At 41.9% G+C, this 25,390-nt stretch overlaps 2 long non-coding RNA genes across 2 annotated transcripts in view; one reads left to right on the top strand and one right to left on the bottom strand.

Annotated features, from left to right (window-relative positions):
* The window catches only part of LOC147013855 (uncharacterized), a 263,399-nt gene that overhangs the window by 75,949 nt on the left and 162,060 nt on the right, over window positions 1–25,390 (bottom strand). The gene's annotated exons all lie outside the window — the stretch shown is intronic.
* LOC147013857 (uncharacterized) lies at window positions 8,476–15,054 on the top strand. The gene is made up of 5 exons (XR_015050527.1): window positions 8,476–8,592; window positions 9,480–10,215; window positions 10,499–10,623; window positions 10,716–10,841; window positions 12,279–15,054. It is a non-coding gene; the product is annotated as an uncharacterized LOC147013857 (long non-coding RNA).

Raw genomic sequence — 25,390 nt, 5'->3', positions numbered from 1 at the left:
AAATGCATGTCCAGGATAGACCCATCCCCATGTCTGGTGGGATTCTAACTTTGATGCGTTGGAGAAAGGTATAGAACAGATTCCCTTTCTTATGGGATGGCCTTTTTCTCTTTACGACACATTCAGGCACACGAGATAGCCGTTACCCCAAAGGAGGCTCGTCTAACTCCTTTCCATCAGGACACATTGGCTTGGAGGTGGACGATTTATTTACATTTTGGACTTACAGGACATTTGATGAAGCACACCACGGGCTTTTCCTGAGCAGTTATTCTGACAGTCAAACATGGCTGTGGATCAGTTACCTCACCCACCTCTCTTTCACTGACGCTGGCGTCCACCTTTTTCCATTGATGTTTGACGCCCCGTTCGGCAGCTCTGTGGATGTTGGATGGCTCTTGTTCGTGTCGGGCTGAACGGAGAGATGATTGTTGTTCTTGATGTTTTATGAGTGCTTCACGTTTTTGCTCGGTACTTGTGGCAAATGGCTGCTTTCTGCCGTTCGTCCAGCACCACAAAAATGGAATCGTAAGCCAGGCCTGTGTTGATTTGGGGTTGCATCTCGCTCTGGTAAGGAAGGAATGATCACGAGGTTGACAGTTGGTCACGTGCAACGATGCACCAATCAGCAAGGTGGATTTGCCTGAAGTCTGCTTGAGGCTCCACCCAGACTGGCCGCCTATAAAAAGGGTGGGAGGACCGCTTTCCTGAAAGTTTTTGTGACAGTTGGGTGATGGTTCCTGACAGTTTTGTGACAGTTGGTGACAGCTGGTTACAGCTCTTCACAGTGGCTCACAGCACCTTACAGCAACTCAGTGCCTTACAGAGCATTTCAGCTTCTTACAGCGCCTTCAGCTACTTACAGCTGTCCATTGGTTGCGGCTCCTGGTGGCTCCTAACAGTGGGTGATGGTTGGACTGTTCCTGCTGGTTCTGCTTGTACCTGATTCTTAGCGTCCCTGGTTCCTGGAGGTGACGACGTGACGTTGATTGGTGTTCAAGCCTGTTTGCAAGTGGGTGTACGGCGAGGCAGGGCGCTGTCAGCTGACCAAGGCACGCTCACACATTTTGGGATATTTTATTTGACGCATGACGAGTTCCACCTTGGGAAGCCAAGAACGGATTTCTTTCCCTCTGAATGATCCGCTGGCTACACTTGTCTCGTGTTTAATTGTTAAGTAAGGCAAAGTGATAAGCATCTGCTCTTTGTCTATTTTTATATCAATGTCTGTTGAATTCTTTATTTGTTTGAAATTATTTTGATTGATTTGAATCCATATATCTACACGACAAGGAAATAAAAAGTTATTCAGTTTATTTATTTTTTCTTATTAATAAATTCCTTGTTGATGTTTCAACCTGTCCATGCTTGTCCTTTCCTTCCATTGATCCAGCATTGTCCGAACCTAGATAGACTGGGAGGTCGTTCCCAAACTAATTAACCTGTAATAGTTGGCATGTGCCAGCGGTAAACGCTCGGCCACCCTACTTAAAGGCCCGGTCACACCTTGACGTTTTAGCCAACGTATGCCGATTTTTGAATTTTTTTTCTAAAACGCTGGCACACGTTGAATACGTTATGGGTAAGTTTTGATAACATTGAGAGCACACTGAAAAACACTGCCATACGTCGTTGTACGCTGGCTTTAAACGTTGTACTTTTTGGTTGTCCTCAAATTTTTTCATGCTTGAAATTTCACGACGTATGCCGGCGTATGACTCACACGTTCCGCTACGCTGGCCACAAGTTGTATGCACGGTCTGCGATCGTTGACAGACGTCAACACATGCTACTTGTAAGTTAACCATAAGTTGAGACACGCCGAGGTAATGTTTAGCGTACCCGAAACTTATTTCTAACCTATGATTAACGTGTTGTTGGCATGTTACGCGATCGTTGCCACACGTCGACAGACGTTACTTTTAAGTTACTCATAGGCTGAAAGACGTCGGTATAATGGATCGTCCTTGCGTCAGCGTCCACGGCCACGGCCAGGACACTTATTTGCAGCATTCTTCAAACTTTTCTTCGGCATGACGAGGATGTTCACACTTCGATGTCTAGCTTGGCTATGATTCCAATTGTCCATCGGCAGCGTCTATTTAAAATAGTCGAGTTTGAGCGTTTTAACACGTTCAGAAGAAACGCTTCAAATTTCAAAACCCCAACGTCAAAAAACAAAGGCGAGTGACAGCAATTTAAATCGTTCATTGTAAACAATGAAAATAGCTGAGTGGTACCGTTTAAAAGTCGTTGAGTGTAAAAAAATCCAATTGTTGAGCGCAAGCGTCTACTTTCAATAGTGGAGATGCAGCCATTAAATCGTTGAGTTTATCATTTAAATCGTTAAATCGTTAAACGCAAGGACGATCCATCATAACCCACACCCTCCCCCTCACACTCACTTACTACTGCCAACATGAACAAACTACTACTAATACTAATACTAATACTAATACTGATACTGATACTGATACTGTTACTGCTGACATGGACATCGACTCAAAAAGGACTCTAAAACACTGTTGGGTTCCCCTTTTATGAGCAGCATTTTTATATACCAATTCCCAAAACCGCTGGGAACACGTCTTTATATGGCAGTTGTAAGCTAGAAACACGTTCATTTATTTTTTTTTGTCGACCGGAAGACGTCATTGGAATACGTCTACATACGTCGATGTGTGTTGGGACTACGTAAAGAATTGGTTCAAAGCACGTCAAACATAAGTTAGAAATAAGTTTCGCGTAAAAAAGACATTACCGCGACGTGTTTCGACTTATGAGTAGCTTATAAGTAGCCTTTGTGGACGTGTGTAAGCGTCCACATATCGTGTGTAAAACTTATCCCCATCGCATGCGGAACGTGTGTCATACGCTGAGTACGTCCAAAAATTTTGAACATGTTTAAAATTTCTTGACGTACTCTACTTACTACGACGTATGATAGCATACTTTAGCGTTCTACTCACGAATACCAAACTTACTCGTACCGTATTTGACGTGCCCCAACGTTTTAGACACATTTTTCTTAGGTCGGCATACGCTGGCAAGATCGCCAAGGTGTGACCGCGATGTTGACACTTCCATTTCTACGGCAGTTATGATTCGAATCGTTGTGCGTCAGCCTTTTAATAGGCTACGTCACGACATCGTCGGCGATGCGTGCAACGCGCTATGCCTAAGTTAGACTATCGTTGGGCATCGGTTGTGTAGGCCGACAACAGGTTCAGCATTCGTTGTTATAAGTTATCTATAACACAACGAAACATTCTGTGTCCGTTACCAATGCGTTATACATAAGACCAAGTCGCTATGAATACGTCCGAATCTTTAAAAAAAAACATCAAAAGTTCAACGTAAGCCAGCGTTTTAGATACATTTTAATACGTTGCCATCGCTGGCTAAAACGTCAAGGTGTGACCGAGGGGCGCGCTCCCCATTCAGGAAGCCACGTGACATTGAGCTAAACGGCAAATTAAACAGTGGACACTGGAACTCGTGGTTAACTGGGTGTCGTTCGTGGTTGTAAAGCAACCCACCGCACCACAAAGTTAATTGTGAGTGGTGGCCCCAGTTCCGGCTCTTCCGAAGAGAAACGAGGATTAACCCCCTCATAATACACTCGGTACTCGTGGCCGTAACAATATCTTCCACCAGCCATGCTATAAGCGAGCTGCGTGGTATGTCCCACCATTCACGCTATAAAGACGCTCCCCGTATCTAATACAGCTGCTGCGTAACACATCCTCACCCACGAGTTACACAATTAAAAAGTTTCACTGCTACTATCTGCTAAAGATGTCACTCCCCTCGTGAGTTACACAATTAAAAAGTTTCACCGCATCTACCACCTGCTGCGTAAAATATCAGCATCCACTGACATCCCCCACAAACAATGGGCAGACTACTCACCCTCCCTCAGCTACCCACAATTCCCACATGACTTATTATGTACAGTGTGTCCTGAGTTTCGATCAGTCTTCTCACCCTGCTGCCTTGACCAGTGTTTTGTTTCCATTCCATTCATTGATCAAACATGGTTCCCAATCGCAAGACTAGTGTCGGAGATGCGTGGACTGCCAAGTAGCAGAAGAAAATGATGAGCTTGAGCAACAAGGCGGAGCTGCTGGACCACCTGTCGAGAGGACAGAGTGTGGCCTCTGTGGGCAGACTAAACAAATCCACCATTTTCTACATACAGAAGAATGAGAAGGCGATCTGAGAAAGTGTTGCTGTGAGCACTGCACCAAGCACCAAAGTGGTCACCCATGTCCGGAATATCCACATAGAAAGGATGGAGAAGGCTCTCAGTGTATGGATGAGGACAATGCATAGAAGAACCTCTCCAAAGTGGACCTCTCATTCGCACAAGGGCAATGCGTAAATACATACATCTGGCTAAAGCTGGTGGTGCTAGCATTGGTGACATGGGTATGAGTGGCCCCAGTCCATTCCAAGTGAGCTGGGGATGGTTTGCCCACTTCAAGAAGCACGGTGGTCTCTGAAACATCAAAGTGACAGGCGAGCGTGCCTCCGTGGACCACGAGGCAGCCGAAACATTCCATGCTCAACTCGTGCAGCTCATCCAGGAAAAGGGGCCCCCAAAAGGATATCTAAAGTCTCCGCAAAGATGACTGCATCATCTGCGAAATCAAGGTCCGAGATCTTGACATTCCCAAACGATGCACCGCAGCTTGATCTCTCGGACATCCCCCCTAGAATCCAGTCTATACAGGTGCTGAAAAGTGTACACACCCCTGATGAACTCCAGTAACAACTGGAAATAAGTCAGAAATGGTACCACCACATCTCACAGCACTCTCAGTACCAGAGTAGAGTTCAGACATCAGATCGATCAGTTTTGGTGGCACCCCACGAAGACCAAGAATCCTCCAGAGGGCATCCCGATTCACTGAATCAAACGCTTTACAGAGATCAACATAGGCTGCAAGCAGCCCCTGCCGAAACTGTCATCTGTGTTCCGTGAGAACCCGAAGAGCAAGGATATGGTTCGTCATTGACATCTTTGGTGTAAAGCCTGACTGCTCTGGACGCTGGTGCTCAAGCAGATGGTGGCGAACCCTATCAAGAATTATCCGAGCAAAGACCTTGCCCGGCACTGAGAGCAGCATCACCCCTCGGTAGGTGTTGCAGTCTTGGTGATCACCCTTCCCTTTCCAGAGAGGGGCAACAAGGCACCTCTTCCAATCAGTTGGGATGATGCCTGTGTTCCAGGCAGAGCATAAAACTGCATGCAACGACATGTGTGCAGCATTTCCACCAGCCTTGAGAAGTTCAGCATGGATGCCACAGATCCCTGGAGCTTTACCCCATTTCAACCGGTCCACCACAGCCCGTGTTTCCACAAGCGAAGGTGGACCACAGTTGATTGGAGGGTCAGCAACAGGGATTGTAACACCCTTGACGTCCAACTCAACAGCTGGTGGATCAGCCTGGGACAACCGCTCAAAGTAACCGGCCCAGCGGGCCTTCACTTCAGACTCCTCTGTCAAGAGCCTACCACTCTCTGCTCTAACTGCAGTGCTCCGAGGGATGGGCTTGGATGAACGCAATGCGCAAATTCCCCTGTAAGCAGGACGAGAATCACCTGTCCACAGGTGATGCTCTACCCCCTCACAGATTCCTCACACATAGGCCTCCTTGTCCACCCTCAGTGCACGTACAGTTTTACGCCTCAGCTCCCTGAACAGCTCAGCTCTGCCATTCAGCCTGGCCCTGTGACTCTGGTCAATGGTATCCAGTGTCCCTTGAGAGACAAAATTCTTCTTTGCCCTGCGGTGAGTTCCAAGACATCAACCAGCAACATCAAGGACGGTGGTCTTGAAGGCACCCCACAACTCTTCAGGACCCCCCAAAGCACCCAGACCCCCCAACTGTCCACTCAGCCTGTTCACAAGCTCCTCAGCTACTCTCTCATCCCTGAGCTTGGCAACATCCAGCCTAGGCTGGGATGGTACCATTCTCCAGGATTTAAGGTGGCAGCTTTAGAGTTGCTACAACAAGCCTGTGGTCAGTATTGAGGAACTGAGTACTCCGGGAGACCCTGCAGTTCTGGATCATCCTCCAGCGACCATCAACGAGGACATGGTCAATCTCCTTTGCCACACCGCCAGCGTTGGAATACCAAGTCCAGCGATGAGCTTGTGGGCGCTGAAACCATGAACCAGCCACCCTAAGTCCATGACTTCTTGCAAAGTCAAGGAACTTAGTGCTATTCTGGTTGAGGTCTGGTTTGAGGTCAATAGGTCAACATAGGCCAAAGGTCAACAACCTTGTCAAATTTATAAAATCCTTAACTTTCATCCGATTGACTTGAATTTGAAGAGGATTTGCACATCAGGTCACTGAATTCAACCACCAATTATTTTTGAGGTCAACATCGGCCAAAAGGTTGACATCGGCCACATTTGTAAAATTGTCAGTTTTCATCCGATTGACTTGAAATTTGAACAGAATTTTCATATTTAGTCCATTCGCTATTCAGCGGGAGATGACGTTTTGCAATCGTGTGTGTGTGTGCCCGTCCGAGCAGTAACTTTTTTTTTTTACCATTTGAGCCTTTGTCATCAAATTTTGAAGGAAGCTTTATTATGAGAACATGGAAAAGACAAATTAATAATTTCTTCCAAAGGTCAAAGGTCATCAGCATCACATAAAATTGCCAATTGTCATCCAATTGCCCTGAAATATTCATTATCATTTCAGCTTTTGTTATCAAATTTTCATCAAAGCATTACTATGACAATATGTTGTTCGTCTTTCGGCTGCTCCTGTTAGGGGTCGCCACAGCGGATCATCCGTTATGATCCGCATCCTGATTTGGCATAGGTTTTACGCCGGATGCCCTTCCTGACGCAACCCTGGTCGCCTCTTATGACACAGGGATAAGGATTGGGTTTCGCCATGATTCCGGGCTGCCCTTCACCCTCTCATAGCGCGGCCCAGCGCAGAGCTCCCGTCATCAAGCGATCCTCCAACCCAAGCCTCCGGTTAGCCGGATTACAGGCGAACGCCACTACGCCCGGTTACTATGACAATATGAGAAGACAAATTAAGAATTTTGTCAAAAAGTCAAATGGTCAAAGCTACTGTTTAGCTTACAAAAGAATAAGAAAAATTAGAAGTCTAAATACAAAGTGGATGGGCTTTGCATTTTCAGATGCTTTCTTGTTGGTCATTGAATTCAACCACCGAATATTTTTAAAGTCAAATTTGTTTTAGGGATTTTGAAAGTATCGTGCTCTGCTCAACGTATTTTCTGTTTGTTTATTACTTGCGAAAATCGAAGATTTTTCAAGTATATTGGTTTGTCGTATGCGTTATTCTGTCTGTTTGTATGTCAACCGCCTATGGGTCACAATTTCAAACCGATCTTCATGAAAGTTCTCTATCTGATAGAGTTTGTCATAAGCAAGAAGCCTATTGTTTGGTTTTTTTTTTGCAAGTATCGTGCTCTGCACGACATCTTTCTTGTTAATTGCCGGAATCCTTCGGATTTCGGCAATTATGTTGGTCGGTTGTGTGTGTCATTCTGTGTGTGTGTCTGTCTGTCTGTTTGTTTGTGTGTTTGTTTATCCTGTATCAGCCACACCGTTTCAGCGATCATGACCAAACTGGGTACAGACGTCGGCCATGGTCCAACTTAGACACTTGTCGTTTTTGGTGAATCTAGGTCAAAGGTCAAGGTCAACGAAAAACCGAAATTCTTATTTTCGCAATAACGTCCGCTAAAATGGTCGTGTCAACTTCAAACCAAATCCAAAATGTGCATCTTCCAATACTGCATCCAACCATATGTCTCATTGGGGGTGTCACACCAATGCCCTTCTTTGCGGTCGGGGGTCGAATGTCAGGGAGATCGGGTAAAAACTTTCAAATTGCGATAAAAACGCCATTTCAAGTCCGAATGACTTCCAAGTTATGATCATTACCAAACTACGTGCTATAACTCATTAAACAGTTGCACTATCGACTTATAAGAACCATATTGATCTTCAGGTTTTTGTTTTTTTCAGAGATCATGGAGATATGACAAAGTTATTCCGGAAATTCCTTGCTCAATGAGCAATTTCATTTGTTTGTTTGTGTGCAGGATATCTCAAAAAGTTGTGGACGGATTTGAATGAAATTTGGTGGACAGTTTGGGTGTGTGATACTGTAAAGGACGAATCGATTCGATTTTGGTGAAGATCCAGATACGATAAAAAATTTAATTTTTTTAAGTGATTCTTCACCATTGATAGATGGGGCCAAACACAATATATAGCATGATGTTTCAATAATTTATTGGGCCCATTATGTGCTACTGGATCAGACATTGCATAGTTGAGGTATGCGCTCTACCGAGTGCTGTTCTCGTGATATTTGTTTCCCAGGTTATGTGTTTCAATCACTGTTATTGCTGTGTATTATGTTGTGTTTATGATTGGGTTATGTTATTTCTGGTGCCAGAGCATCACATCTGTCTTTACTGCATTTTGCAGAAACCAAATCACTCAAAATTACTGGAACTCCCTGAAATGAGGCTGAAGCACAAGTCCTCAGCTCCTCCACAATGCACGGATTCTTTCAGTAAGCCCAACCTCGATAAAGTCCTCAAATCCAGGCTTGCTCCCCATCTCCACTCATGTCTTCCCCTTCTGTCCCTTTTGTGGAACTGCCTTTGTGAGTTGTTTCAATCACAATTTTCCTTCCAGGATTTCAAGTAGGTGATGCACCACCAAGACATGTCACCCTCCCCATCTCTACTCATGATATTTTCTACCCCCATTAACCCTACATAAGGCCAAAGCAAACCCTACCCTCTTACTTCCAGGTTACAGTGTTTCCTTCCCTCCTACTTTCATTTTCGGCCATTCTCTTGTTTATTGTGTCCATCTGTGACCGCCATCGACTTGCTCTTCGATGAACCTCGATATTGTGAAGGAGAAAAAAAATCCTTAAACATTGACTCTCACTGCAGGGTGACGATGTTACATTGCACATAAAATAGAAGTATGGAATGGTTTATAATTATGTCCTTTGAGGAACATTTGACTTGATTGAAGCTCTCAAGCTTGTGAAAGCTCCACAAGGTGACATACCTTTATCAACCAACCTGTGGTTCAATTGCACTCTTCACTCCTGGCTTTCAAAAACAAGTGGTGCACCACCATCTTACGTCATCCCTAAACCTACCTGGGATATTTTCTTCCCCCATGAACCCAACCTCCCTGAAACCTCTTAGTTGTTGGTTGCTGTTTCCTTCACTTCCCTTTTCCTGTTGGTTCTTTCCCATGCTTGTTTTGTCCGTATGTAACTCCGCTATGTCTTGTAGAAAAACAAACAACACTTTTCTTAATCATCCTCTTTTGCTGTTTTTTATTTTATTATTTGCTTATGCAGTATCCGCATTTCATGTTTAGTACAAGGCAGAATATACCCAATGACTGACTGATGTACCTTACTCTGTGTTACAGAGCGTTGGTTTCGCCGAAGAAGTTTATTGGCCTGGGTTCAAGCTGGCTGGTTTGCCATTCCTCTGCCAGTAGTAGTTATGGCAGGAATTTGTAACTTGGACATGATGATGGCGATAGCTTACCTACTCTTTGTAAAGGACACCATTGTACACCAACTAATGCTGACAGATGAGACGCCATCAACAAATTGATGAATCACCCTGCCTGTGAAACACAGGGATGACAGTTTATAGCTGGATCGGGATTCAAACCAAGGCTAGATAGCTTAGAGGTGAGTATGCGTACGTCTAAGCCATCCTGTCGGCCAATATACCTATGAATGAACTAATCAAGGTGAAGGGCTTTGGATATTATACATGTTTAAATCCCCTTTTGAAATTCAACATGCTTCCATGATAGCACAATAAACATTTGTTCTCAAAGTGGGCAGATTCCTCTCCAGTCCCAAATGCAATCTGGATGGGAAGGGAAGATGCAATCTGGGACTGGAGGCGGAAACGGATTAAGTGCTGTGACTGCAGCTGGAAACGGATTACGGACTGTGCCGAGGAATCTGTCTGGAACTCCTAACTGGATCGGAGCCAGAGTTGGGACTGCGATCGGGACGAGAACGAAACCCAGAACCAACGCAGGAACCTGGAGCAACTCTCAATCATGCGTTCCTGATTGATATTGCTGACGTGCGAAATATGGAGCAGGGTCTTCTTGGCCTTCTTGGTGATTTCCATTCCGACAGGTTGTAGGCGTTTGTTGAGGCCATAATGCCACCTCTCCTACCTTGCATTTTCTTTGCTTTCTTTAGTTTTCTGAGGCGCTACGCATGTGTGTGAACACATGTACATGTGATTGCACTTGCTTTAACATCTGCTCTTTGCGAGATTAATTTATTTATTACTTCTAATGAATAAAAAGTCTAAATTCACTGTAAGCTGTGGTTAATTGTGCTGGTACACATTGTGTGTTTAATTCATCTTTCTCTTGCAGTCAATTTCTTTCTTTCTTCATCTATGTGTCAACAGATAAGTGAACTCTTGCAAATTGTTTCTGTACGGTTCACTTGGCTGTGCCTGGATGCGTTTGAGGGTAGAGGAGTAGCAGCTGAAACCCGAATCATATCCAGGTTCCTCCTGATGACTCCGACACGGTATTTGGTCTTTTATTTGATTCCTTCGAGAATCAAACTTCCACAAGACAATGGAAAGCTGGTCTTATAATTATATAATTTTTTTTTTACAGTAGATCGAGGCTCATGCAAAAGCATGACGCGGAGAGTAAAAGGCGATGTACTGGCGGTGGAGCAATGGTTGAAGACGATTATTAGGAAGGGAATGATTGAAGAGGAAAAGAGGAGAAAAATATCAGGTGAGGAAACACAACCTGCAAAATGTCTTTGATTTGATTAGAGGAGGTTGGATTAGTCTTCATGAGGATGAGAGTCAGTGTGTGTCGGCAGAAAAAATAAGGACAACAAATGTTTTTCAACCAAATGTTGACGGAGGTATGCTAACCACCATGAGGGAGGTGAAGAGACATTTCGGGAATGAGCCCTTCCTCTCTCGCTTTTAAGAAAGGTTCATGCACAGTCTTCGTCCTCACAGCGGTGAACATACATCTTTGTGAACATTTGATTGAGAAAATTCATCATTGAAATAATGCTCTCCAACATGGAGGTCATGGAGCCTCTTCATGAGATAAGACACAAAGTTATAAAACAGAACCTAAAGACAATGTCGGGCCTAGCAACAGTTTCATGACATTTATAGTCGAGTACAGAGTGAAAGGTGAAAAAATAATTTCGATTTTAAACAAGCATCGAATCCAGTGTCAAATAAGAGATGCGATCCAACGGCTGAATGCCTCCCCAAACTGCCGTACCTGGCCACCAGTGTGACCACTCCTTGGCTTTTTTAACAAGATCTTGGCTATTCGTTGTTCACCTTGGCGTCTTGGTTTTCTATAGGTTTTCTTGGCGTATAGGTTTTCTATTATCATCATTTTTCCGAAACCTTGTGAATTCTTGGCTTTTTTCATTGGCTCACCTTGGCATTTATGAAAATGAGGAGTGGTCACACTGCTGGCCATCATGATGGACAAGGTGAAATGTACGCCCTCTGTTGGTTTTGAAAGCAAGAGAAAAAGGACGTAACCCGGAAATGGTTAAAATACGGGTGAAAATCTAAACGTTTCACTGCCTTCGCTCAGATTAAATAGCATAAAGAAAGCTCAACACAAATATATGTACACGTCGTCAAAAGTTCCTTCGGTACGATAAATTGAGTAATAGTTATTTGGATGCTCCGCTATCTTAGTACTTGGCACTTGGCACAAAGCAACACAATGGAATCCTACAACAGCAGAGTTCACTTTTCCACATTCTATGACGGATTACAGCCAGTAATGAGTTGGGCTTGACATCATTCAGATATTTCCATTTTACATTTTTTTCATTTCTTCATTGCAATCTATTAAGACTTTTGTTTTTTTTTTATGACGACAGTACAGAACATCTCACTTCCCATGTATGCAAATCATAACTGAATAATGTGATTAAAAAAAACATTGTGTAATAAACAAGCATATTTCCACCCTCCCTGCGAGTCAGGCTGCTGGCCATTCGTGGAAAGCTAAAAAAGTGACCAAACAAAGTTGGCGAGTGACCATTTTTCTTGCCGATTATGGTCTGTCTGTAGGGGCAGCTGCCATAACAGCAGTTTTTTTTCATTTTTTTTCACTTTATAAAGTGGACCCCACAGGCTTATCTGCCTCCGGCTCCTTCCCGTACTTTTTTCCGGTGGACAGGGTGAAGTAAGCATGGCAGTCGACAGATTAGAGACCGCACTGACTGCTCCCCTTCCCATGGATGTTGACCGCCCTGCACCAGACCAGCCCCACCCTGTGGGTAACATAGCCAGGCCTCACACAACCTGTGACCCACCACACAAGTTGGGCCGTGCTTTTCCCTGGCCTCAAAAACAAGGAAACCCAAGGGGCTGAGGGGAATTGGCACAGATATGGTGGCTGGCACTGCATGCCGATAACAGTGTGATGGACATCAGGCCAAAAGCTCAAGCCTTTATCTCCACCAAGGTACAGCAAACTGAGCCCTTCCATTGTGTAAACTAAGCCAATAAATGTTAGGCCCAAGCATGGAGGCTTTCCTTTCCAAGAGCAGTGGGTGTTTACAGATCATGCAGCACCAACATGAGAGCTAAAATGGAATTCAGGATCATAAAATGGCGGAAAATTTGTCCAAGTCACATAATTGTCATGTATTCCAAAATGCAACTTCACCAAAACCGATTCCTTATTTTAAATTGTCAGAACATAATATTTCAATCAATCAATCTGGTTGTTGCTGTTTCAGTATAAAAAATAGTCATTTCTGGATTTTGGATTTCCACGAAATGGAATTTGTTAGAACTAAACAATATGGGGTGGGGTGAGGGTGGAGTGGTGGGGGGGGAGAATGGAGGAAAACTTGTCTGTAATGAATAAAAAAGTAATATTTGCAGTGATATGTAACTTGTAGTGTTACGTAAAGAGCAGAACATTTAAAGCAATGGCCAGAATGGTGATCTTAAAGAATAACAACTTGCCTCAATTTCTTTGCCCCCCCCACCCCCACAACCTTGTGCAAGAAAACTTGAGGTCAAATGTGGGATGTTCAGACAGCTACGGTCATGCTCCTTGCAGCCAATGGAGTCCAGGCCAAAGCTTGTTGGTAAAGCCTGGTGGACCTCGTGAGTTTGCGAGGCCAGGGTGGTAAGGTGATAGATGCATTTGGGATGTTGAGAATTTTTTTTTATAAATGAGCACGATGAAACACACAAACACACTCTATCTGCACATGATCCGCCATCTTAGCCTGAGAAATAGGAAGCATCATCAGTATTCCTTGCTATTTATGAAATGACTAAATGAAATAGCAAAAAAAAAAAAAAAAAAAAGCAGAAGAGTTTTAATATCATGAACTACATATTTATAGCATTAATGTACAAAAATTGCATTTAAAAAATAAATGTCTCCCATCATTAAGAACGTTCTTTTAATGATGTCCTCACCCATTTGTGTGCAGTTAAATGAGAATGACGAAAAGTTGTTGAAAGTCCCTTCATCGGCGAATTTTAACTGATCAGGAAAAGGTAACTTTGCCACAAGTCCTGGTTAAGAGATTATGAACAAACAAAAAAGAAATGTTGTTAGATTTTCTTGCAAATTATTTGAGCACCCACAGCGACCACAAACCGCTTTATTTCGGAGTGCACGGGTTTCATAAGCTCGGTGGTTTTTTTTTGTTTGTTTGTTTGTTTAAGCTTACAAATTCACCCAAAAAGCCAATTGAACAATCAAAGGGGTGGTGGTGAGATGGCGTTGGTTTATTGGGACATTTATCGAAAACCAGATGCATAATCAGTTAGTTTATGGACGTTTCCTATAACCCGGCATCGAAGGGCCAACTGAAAGGGTTACGTATTATGCCCTCGGATGAACTGATCGTTTGGAACCTAACCTCAACTGCAAAAAGTCTCACTATCATTTAAAAACGTATCGTGCAGAGTCTTGACGAGACGTATTACAATTATTTCTGTCCGGTTAAGAGTTTGAAGGATATTCCAGCACCAAACTACAACGGCACTTGATTGAGTGCATACCTCTGCCAGGCTGAACAGTTTCCGTTTTGTTTCCCACTGATGGATCAGATTTGAATCTGGACCTGAACCTAAATCGAATGAGCTAGTTCTTGACACTGAACCAACTTATCCACCAAGTTTTGTCCGAATCTGTCTGCAACTCTTTGAGATATCCTGCCATATATCGTTTTTGGCCCTATCTGTCCATGGTGAAGAATCACTTTTTAAAATTCTAATATCCAGATCCTAATCTTTACCAAAATCGAATCAGTTCATCCTTGTCACACACGCAACCTGTCCACCAGGTTTTATCTGAATCAGTGCATAAATTTTCGAGATATCCTGCTCGCAGACAAACAGGTGTGTGGAAACATAACCTCACTGGCGGAGGTAACAAAAGGAACTTCCAGAAATCGAACTACCAGTCTGAAGCTTTATGCAATGTCTACAAAGTATAGGTCTCTCTGAAAAAATCCTGGCATTTCTGCAACAAGAGATATGCAAAGATACAATCTGCGCGAGAGTGTTTGTAGCTGAAATAAATATGAGATCAACAGACGTCTTCAAATGCAATGTGGGGATAAGATAAAGGGCAAGGCTGGGTGGGCCTGTTTGTATTCCTGTGTTGCAATCTGAACTGCTGGCTCAAGGTGCCTGGAACTCAGGTTCAAAACCGAAATATCTGACATAACAATTGATGAAATCAACAGGATGTTGATCAAGGTATGCTTAACGGCATTGAGAAGCACGGAGAGGCTGATGTTTCGGGCGTTAACCCTTCGGTGGAGCTATCAGAGGTCTTCACCAGCAAGACCGGTTTTCCATCCTACGTATACATCCGTTGTCTACTAATGTACTTTTAAATCATGTTAAAGTACACTGAGGTCTACAAATGTCCTCTCCCTACATGTGATGTATGTAGAAGCTCCTCAATGAGCCTTAAATAAAAAATGTCAAATGAAAAAGAAATACTTTCATTGATTGACATTCACAGTAGCTGCACATAATTCAATTATTCAAGCCTTGAATCATGAAAAGCTAAAATCAGACATGGAGATGCTTTTCTGGATATTATAAATGGCTACTTCCAGCCCAGCAGGCAATCAGAAATTTTGTCTCCGTCAATAGAAAAAGTTTGATGAAAACAAAAACTGGTGTTATTGCATGAAGCTTTTATCATGGTCATGCATGGAGAGCTTTATGTAAATCAAGCGAGCTACGATCAACCAGACTCGGTGGCATCATGGTTCGAGCGTCCGCTCTGGATTTGAAAGGTGTGTGGTTCGAACCCTGGCCCGAGTCATAACAAAGACTTCAAAAATGGTACGTGCTGCTTCCTCGCTTGATGATCAGCATTTGAAAGGATAGAGCACGTATAAATAACCGTAGGTTGACAACCATTGCACAGGCTTCATGTGCCCAATGGTTTCCTCCTGTATTCCTTGAAAGAGAACTCCCATATTACATGTGTGGCTAACTTAAGCTACAAAGAATTATCACTTAAGAATGATCAGCGAGTAAAGAGCATGTAGCTGGTGAGCTGGCAATAAACTGTTCAGAGTAAGCCGAAGTGAAGTGAGCTGCAGGGAATGACTAAACGTTAGGCAAACATGCCAGAAGTGCTACAGCAGGGAAGTGAAAGCTTGGCTTGTCTATGAATAGCTGCCAAACCGTCTTGAATCAAATTCCTCTATATTTAGCATGGACACAACTCTGGCTCAGGCATTGAGTATGGGTTGTGGTTAGTGTATGGCTTGAAAGTTTCAATGAGGCTAGAAATACTTTTTAACCACAATTGCTGATCATTTGCCATTCACACCTGTCCAGGGTTTGCCTGTCTTGATGTGTGAGAATCCTGGGAAATGTAAAGAGACTCAGCCGAAAAGAGGCCATTTGGTTCATCCTTCCTGTCATCGAGTTTACAATGGCAAACAGCATTTATAGAAGTATAATACCCCCCCCACCCACCCACCTCCTTTATAATATTAATGTAAACTTCCTCATAAAGTGGCCTCGTCTCTGCACTTGGACCCCAATCAATAGCAATGGCCTGTAATGCTTTGGAGAACTTCAGAAAGCTCAGTAAAGTTATCCTGCCATATTTTAATCTTGATTAAAAACAAGTAAAGTACTATCTGGAATACTTTTTAAAACATCTCCGATTCCACACCAGGGAAAGGAAGGTTGTTTGATAACTTGAGACTCCAAAAAGGCCAAATGGGAAGGCAATAACACCAGCACATTATCGGAACAAATGAAACGTTTTTATTTTCACAAGCAAAAGCAAAAAGGAACAAAAGGTGGCGTTTAAGAAACGAGTGACCGCAAAGGGGAAGAGGTGTTTTGAAGAAACTTGTTTGTGAGTGATGGTGGGTGAAGATTTCACAAGAAGAATCGCCGCAAAAATGGCTTTTTCAACCCCTTGGTCAAGTTTGACTGTTGTTTGTCCAGAAGCATGATGAGGATGTTTGTAACAAAACTCGTCCACATTCTTACTCGTATTATCAAGATACTGTAGTTGGTATGTGGACGAATGTTTGCAGTATTAGAGAAATTAACATTTTGTCTTTCATCACAATTAATGTATATATATATATATATATATATATATATATATATATATATATATATATATATATATATATATATATATATATATATATATTCATGGTAAGTGCTGCTTCCTTGCTTGATGCTCAGCATTTAAAAGGAGAGAGAACAGACAAACAATGTTGGGAACACAATGGCAAACCTCTCAGTATAACCTTTGCCAAGAAACTGCTTTGGCAGCACCGAAGCTCTGTCAAGAGTCTCACACTTCAAAAAAAAAAAATATATATATATATATATATATATATATATGTATATATGTATGTATATATATATATGTATATATATATATATATATATATATATATATATATATATATATATATATATATATATATATATATATATATATATATATATATATATATTTCGTGATATTTGTGGAAATCAGCAATGTGGAAATTCCCAAGTAGCAAATGGAAAATCACGTCAAAGTCTTCCCAAAAACAGGTCAACTATAACCTCCTTTGAAATGATATGGTAAGTGAAAAAAGAAGGAACTAGAACGGCACTCCGTAGAGCACATAGGCTACATCCACCAGGCTGAACAGTTGTTTGTTTTTTATAATACAATGTCGAGGCTCCTATGAGAGCTAACACACATAACACACAACATGGGGAGCAGGAGACAAGAGGGGCAGGAGAGGGAAGGAAAAAACAGTGGGGAACAGAGACATTAGGAGATGTTTGGAATGGGGAGGGATGGTATCCCACTGATAGGCCTGATCTGGATTCAGACCTGAACCAAAATCGAATCGGTTTGTCCTTTTCACCTAACAAACTCGTCCATCGAGTTTCGGCCGAATCCATACACAACTTTTTGAAATAATGTCGTTTCTGGCCCCATATCTCAAAGGTTAAGAATAACTTTTAAAATTCCAGTATCTGGATCCGGATCTCAACAAAATTGAATCAAATCGTCACATTCACACACCCAAACTATCCATCAAGTTTCGTCTGAATCCGTCCATAAATTTTTGAGATTTCCTGCTCACAAACAAACAGACAAACAGACAGGGGTGAAAACATAACTCATAACTAACCAGCTGGTAATGATAATGATTTCTATCTCATGAGACATAACCCTGGGAAAAAATGTTCTGTTCATTTTCTTCAGGTGAAATATTCAAAACAGTCAGTACTCGCTTTACTTCATCGCTCCTTTTAAATAGGATAATCAAGTCTCATCCATGGTAGTTTTCTACCATGGCTTTGACCTTGTATGAAATGTGACGTCTGATTACATGGAAAGCCCTTAAGTGATCAGAAATAAATCTATAACATGAGATTGCATTTGTGAAGCAGCAAAGTTAATGCAGACGTTTATAAACTATGGGGTACAGGACGAAACAGAATTGAACACAAATAAATAATAAAACTCCCTTGAGCCCCACACAGACCGCACTCGACGAGGGGGCCTGAAGGTTTTGCAAGAGCATTGTGATTGTCCAAGGATTGCGGTTTGGAATGCTGTCACGATGGCATGGACGACGATTTCTCTCTCATTGGTATGGAGCAATACCTTAAATAATTTATCAAGAATGCCTCTGTCACTAATTATTTGGTTAATGGCATCAAGCAATGAAATATAACACCTCCAGTCTTTTGCATCTAAATATATTTTGTATCCTCAACATTTAAAAAAAAAGTTGAAAAAAATCCAGGAAGGATATCCTTGTGTCATTTTAGAGGCTTAGACAAACTATCTATAATGGAGCCAAAGCATACATGGCTGTATATATATATATATATATATATATATATATATATATATATATATATATATATATATATATATATATATATATATATATTTATATTAAAAAAATATATATATATATTAAAAAACATACATATATATATATATATATATATATATATATATATATATATATATATATATATATATATATAAAAACATACATATATATATATATATATATATATATATATATATATAAAAAAACATACATATATATATATATATATATATATATATATATATATATATATATATATAAAAAACATACATATATATATATATATATATATATATATATATATATATATATATATATATATATATATATATATACATACATACACTACCGGTCAAAAGTTTTAGAACACCCCCATTTTTCCAGTTTTCACTGAAATTTAAGCAGTTCAAGTCTGGTGAATAACCTGAAATGGTACAAAGCTAAGTGGTAAACTGCCAGAGATTTAAAAAAAACAAGTTTAGGTTACCAAAAACTGAAAAATAATGTAAATTTCAATACAAGTGTCTGCCAAGGGTGTCAGATATTGACATAAAGAGAAAATTAACAGGCAGGTTCTGACCCATCCTGCCATTCCCTCAGAAATATATCTCCTTCCCCAACATGAAAATGACCCCGCACATGCAGTCAATGTGGTAAAAATTATCTGGAACATAAAGATACTGATGGAATACCTTTTCGACGTTGTCTTAATTTGTTATTCAAGACCCCCTGCTCAAGTGGTTTTCTGATTTCCTCAATGCGTGGAAACAGCAGCTGGCCCTTAATGGTGTCCTTTTCTCATGATCTTTCCTTTCAGGCTGAGGTTCCACAAGGCAACATGTTAGGACCTATGCTTTTGTTTATCTTAATCACTGATGTCCGATTCTCTTATCAACCAATTTACCATTTTATTGATAACTCCATCTCATGCAGAATGATACATCACAGGAGTGTAGACTGGTGGCTGCAAAATCCCTTTTGTCAGACTTGGATAAGATAAGCCACTGGTCAGCTGCTTGGAAAATGACGTTCAATACCGGCAGGTCACATACTCTCATTGTGTCTCTTCAGAAGGATTGGCAATCAAACTGTCCAATCCACTTCGTTTGACAGCCATTGGAAGAGGTATAGTCCTTTTAACACCTTAGCCTTTCATCTGTCGTAACCTTTCATGGGAGGATCATATCATTAAGCTGGCATCAAAGGCAAACTGCTCCTCTGGATATTCTCCATACAGTTAAACCACACCAAACTCATCACATTGCACAAGGCTTTCATGCAGAGCTCCATGGAGGTTGGTCCCCCACTGTTGTCTGATTTCCTGTCCATGGTGAAGTCCCCACTGTGGGCTGGTGCTCCTGCTTCCCAACCTTGCTCCTTTTGGGGCAGTCAAAAACAAGGCCCTTCGCAAAATTGGTGTCTCAAGGCAGGAGGCAGATTCCTAAGGACAGTCACTCTTCCACTGAAGGCAGGTTGCTTAGCTCTCTCTTATATAGAAGCTTACATCTGGTCTTGCTCCTCCTGCCCTTTCTGACCTCTGCACTCCCCAAGCCACCCTAGGTCACACACATTCTTCTTGAAACCGTCATCTGCTCATCCTCCAGAAATACAGACTGGTTGCCCACCTGCATTCATTTATCCCCATATTTTCCAAATTGTGAAATAGTCTTCTTGTGTTTGATGTCTCGTGGTCCTCACTTCAGTCTTTCAAATTCACGGACCATCGCTACATCATGTGCTCACCTATGCAAATCCATGATCCCTTCTACACGCTCTGATTCTTTCCCATTGTGTTCCTCTCCAGACCACTGTTCCTTGTTTTGTGTTTTTCCTTTTTTCCTCTTTCTGCATCCGCTCCCTCCATCCACATACACTTCAGTATTCTGTGAGCATGCTACCCTTTATTATTCTGCTCCTACATGAGCCGAGACCCTTCAATAAAATACTAAGTCCTGATATGAACATCACCAAAGCTATGAGGTTATTTGCACACTGAGAAAGTCAAATGGCAACCAAACACCATAGATTAAATTGTGGAAAGTATGACAGGGTATTTGGAACAACATTCCACAGGCAGACATTGATAAACTGTATGGAAGCATGAAAACAAGGTATCATGGTCTATATAAAGCAAAGGACTCCCATATCAAATACGAATGCACTGTACAATGCATTCACTTTGTTTTTCCACATTGCATTATACATATTTTCTGGAAATTGTTATCAACGAAAGATCTTTACCCCACACGCGTGAAGTGAAATTAGGTTTAAGCAATTTGTTCACTTTGTCTGCCTGTCTGTTTGTATGTCTGCAAATGTCAGTTTATGATTGAGGAACTCGATTTCAATTGAGTGTTATATTTCCAACATGAATCAGAAAACTAGCCTGTAGTTTAGCAGCACTTTGGCTCTGAATTTGTCCCGATCACGCATGCGCAGGGAGGAGTGAGATAATTATTTTTTAGTCTGCCTGTCTCACTCTGGCAATCAAACAAAATTGAAAATCATTCCAAACAGGAAACTTACTGTTTTTATGGACATCATAAAGAACACAAACAACAGGTCCGAATAACTAATGTAACGGGTTAAACAAGGTGGTTTGAAAGATGCTGCATCAACGGCGGTAAACTTCCAAGTTTTTTTCTACTACAACCTTTAAAATCTTTATTTTGATTTCAATTTAATTATATTGTTGTAGGAATGCTCCTTAGGGGGCAATAAAACTGCATAGTGTAACGCCAGTATTTGTTTAGATAAGCGTGATGCATTATTCGTGCAACAGATATACACTGCATAGGTGTAGATCAATATTTGTTTTCCCTACCCTACTGCTGTTTATCCCCCACATCGAACTTCTACCTGTGTGTTTTTGGGTCGCCGAAATAGGTGACCCTCATTGTCAGTAATTATGTCTGTTTGTTTGGATGTTTGTTGGGTCGCCAAAATAGGTGACCCTTATTGTCAGTAATTCTGTCTGTTTGTTTGGATGTTTGTTTGAATGTTTGTTCGTTTGTCATCAGCATAATTGGTAGTAAACGTGGGCCGATTTTGACCACACTCGGGTGGTAGGTACATCTTATGACCTTGTGCTTTGGAAATTGTGATGGTTGCTAGGGACGCTTTGGTTCCCTAGCAACAACCGAAAAACCTTCAAAATTGGTACCATTCACACGAAATCAATTCCGAAAGCCGTTATCCCACGTAGGGTTATGAAATTTGGCACGAATGATCTACAGGTGATGCTCTATCAAATATATTCCAGTTTTTGTGATATATGGAATAGTTTACCCGCAGCGCCCCCGACAATTAGGGTATGCGCGAAAATTGGCGATAATTGAAGGCCCCCTAGCGACCAGGTGAGTGCATCGATACGAATGAAACTTTGCAGGTTCATGGTACTCAATGAGTACTACAACTTTGCCTCAGGACATATTCACCGATTTCGCTTAGGTCAGGGGTCAAAGGTAAATTAGTGCAAAAATCGATAATATGCGAGAGCTGGAGGTGCCTTCGCGCCAAATGCTACTCCTCCTAGGGTTATGGTCGGATGGTCATGAAAATTCACACTAATCGTCTGGAATACATTGTGCACAAACGACCGAGCCGGATTTTTGATTTAGATCTTTGTTCACCCACAGCACCCCCTCGAACTTTGGGGATTTCCGATTTCAAACCGCATTTTCGGTACTTTTCATTAAAATGGATACTGAGTAGTTATCAGTAGATGGAACTGGATGAGATTTGATATACATAATCTTAAGGTGATTCCCCATCTGCTACATGACATCCATTTTGCTCTATATGTTATAGTTTCCATGCTCGGTGACCCATCACCGCCTACCGGCTTGTTATGTTATTTTCCTCTTTATAAATGTCCTTACAAAGTGCACGTGCAGACACGTTAACACGTTAAAGCAACAGTTATGTCCAATGAGGGGGAGCTTTTTGGAAGAACGGCTGTCATGCAAAAAGGAAGACAGCGCCTGAGATCGGCCTTGATAGTCTTTTGGAGTGTGCAAAGCTGAGTGTTTGAGGAGCTTTTGTGCCTGATCCCCAGAGCAAAGAGGGCTTTGACGAGAGTGGCAGTTCCGCAGCTTTGAGGAGCTTTTGTGCCGGATTGCGTCAGAGAGCTGCCAACATGCCAAACTCTGCACTGGGACTCTTGCACGGCTTGTCTCCGGGTTTGAAAGAGACCTCTCGGCATTGTTTGGATTTCCCTGTACTGTATTCTTCTTGAGTGAATGAATGGGCCCAAAGATAATAATCGTTAAGAAATCTGCATCGCTTGGTTTGTTTGAGGGTGGTATGATTCGGTAGAGGTTAACGGGGTTTATTGCCGATTCATTTTTATTCATTTATTTATTACCTACTGGTTCTTGTTATTGCTTTATGTAAAACTTCTCCCATGACGTTTACTTTGAAATAAATATACCTGGTCTTGGGATTGGATTATGCTTGTTGTGGTGACCTCGTTTGGTGATTTAGGGTAACTTCAGTGTTGTTCGAACAGCCAGCTCAAACTGGCTCAGGCTGTGCAGGTGATCCACAGTTGCTCAGCCAGATTACAAAGGTCGCAAGCACCTATCGGCCACATCATCCAGTTAATTTCGCGGTCCCAATGAGTATTGTAACGTGACAAACAGGTCCGGGAACTTGCCCGGGATTGTGGATTTAGCTGGCGGATGCGGTCGTTTTGATGCGGCATGCGGAACTTGAACCCAGTAACCGGAATGGGCTACAGCTGTTACAATATACTTGAACCCTGTAGAACACAAATCGATTTTTTTGCAATTGCAAAACCCTTCCATTCAGCAGTACTTGGACAAAATATTGCAACATTTTATATCATCACAACCAATCAAATTTGCCACTCATAGACACCGCACATGTCCTTGTTTCTCAAGATTGTGCGAGGTAAGGTGTTTTTTTATGAACTCTCCAGTTTGCTTGGGCGAAGTGTTAATGCCTGAAATGGCAGATTGTCCTTGCTTCCCATGGCGGTTAGCATACTTAGATCAACGTTCTGTCGATTACATCCATTTTTCGACTTGTCCACCGATGTAGAACGACATTAGCCTTTATGATTCCGACTAGTTTTGCATTCTTGTGTTAATCCCCCTAATATACAAAAATCAAACTGATCTAAATGACACTTCACAACAGTGCATCTTACACAAGTCTCTAATGTTCGATTATGCTGCTTAAATGGTCCAAATTACATGGATTTATGACAGTGGTCCCCAACCTTTTGATCCCACGGGCCTAATTCACTACTCCCAAGGATGTTGGGAGCCAGAAAAAAATTGATGCATTTTATTGAGAAACTTGATACTGTCACACAACGTTTGTGTTGAGAAATCGATACAACGTTTGGGGTTTATTGAAGTATTGTTTTTTTAATTAATACATTTTATATGTATTCGATCGATCGATTGTTCATGCACTGTAATTCTGAACAAATTTCCGTTCGGGTTGTAATTAATTTTAAATACTGCCGCAAGATGCCGGAAGGTAAAAATCAAATTGATTTGATTCCTCCCGGCGGTAAGCGGCAGTGGCCGACAGTGGCATTGTGTAAAGCTTTTCAGGTCACGGCGCCGGCCGGCAGTGGTATTGTGTAAACCCCTTTAAAATTGCTACATGGAAATGCGTTTTGATTGGAAAGTCCTCGCGGGCTGCAGTATCGGGCTCCGCGGGCCGCAGGTTGGGGACCAATGATTTATGAGTTCCATTTCAAGAAACATCAATATCGGAGGAGGTCATTCGGCCCATCAAGTCTGTGAAATGGTTGTCAAGCTTTGGTTGTTTTCTATCCTTTTGAATGTTAATTCTCAAGCAAGGAAGCAGTATGGACCATTTTGAAGTCCTTTTTTTTTTAAACCATTTTAAAGTTTATTTTTAACCTCCTTGTTTTACCTGTACGTTGAACCGCTGACCTCCCAGACCTCCCTCCAGTCTGGTTAGTCGATGTAATTCAACAATTATACATTTTGTTACCAATTATGTATTGCAATAGTTTTGGGTGTCCATACTGACCACGATGTGACGAACGTCGCCTCCACATAATTCCGAGAAGACAGCATGTTTTTAAGAGACCATGATTGCCAGTAGCCCCAGAATTCCCTGCTGGGTCCCACATCCAAAGTTGTATGGCCATACAAAAAGCTCGAGTACGAGCGTGTACCGTGCCGACAATTAACGAAACTAATCTTACCTAGTTGGCTGAGCAGGACCATTAGTTACATAACCGTTTCTAGCACTTACCAAACCCAATTAACCTTTGGTTATCCTTTGCTGAAATCAGAACCAACACGATAAATCAGGACACAGTTTCTTAAGGAAATGACTTTTCATAGCAGTAATCAGAAAATGACATATATTTATAAGATAGAACAATGGCACGTCTATTACAAGTATTTTCAGCATCTATACATTCCTCTTATTCACAACGTGAAAAACCTGCCCTCGGAACCTTAACAGTAACTTAGCAACTCCACAGTAGTTGGCCACATACATCCGGGAAAGGAGAGATAGGAAAATGGTCAAAAGAGTAGAGAAAGATAAAAGCTGGGGTCATGCACCGTGCCCCTCTACACCTTGTGCCAGCTCAGTGGAGCTGGTGTCAATAGTCCTGCCAATCATCTGGTGTTTGGACCCCTCATGCTCTGCTCGAAATCCCTTCTTGCCATTACCTATGCACTCCCTTCTGCGCCTGCTCTTATGATGGTTCACAGCATGAACTAAGCTGGGTGTTGGCTTAGTGGTTAGGGTGGCAGCTTGGGATCCTACGGTCCTGAGTTCAAGCCCCGTTCGCCACTGAATTATTACACCAGGAGGTTGACTTAGCCTGTCATCCTTCCGAGGTCGGCAAAATGAGTACCAGTATACTGGTAAGGGGGACACTGCATCA

The sequence above is a fragment of the Eptatretus burgeri genome, chromosome 13 (assembly GCF_056783735.1).
Source record: "Eptatretus burgeri isolate ZD-2024b chromosome 13, Ebu_testis_v1, whole genome shotgun sequence".
Lineage (NCBI taxonomy): Eukaryota > Metazoa > Chordata > Myxini > Myxiniformes > Myxinidae > Eptatretus > Eptatretus burgeri.
This window is presented reverse-complemented; position numbering and strand designations above follow the sequence as displayed.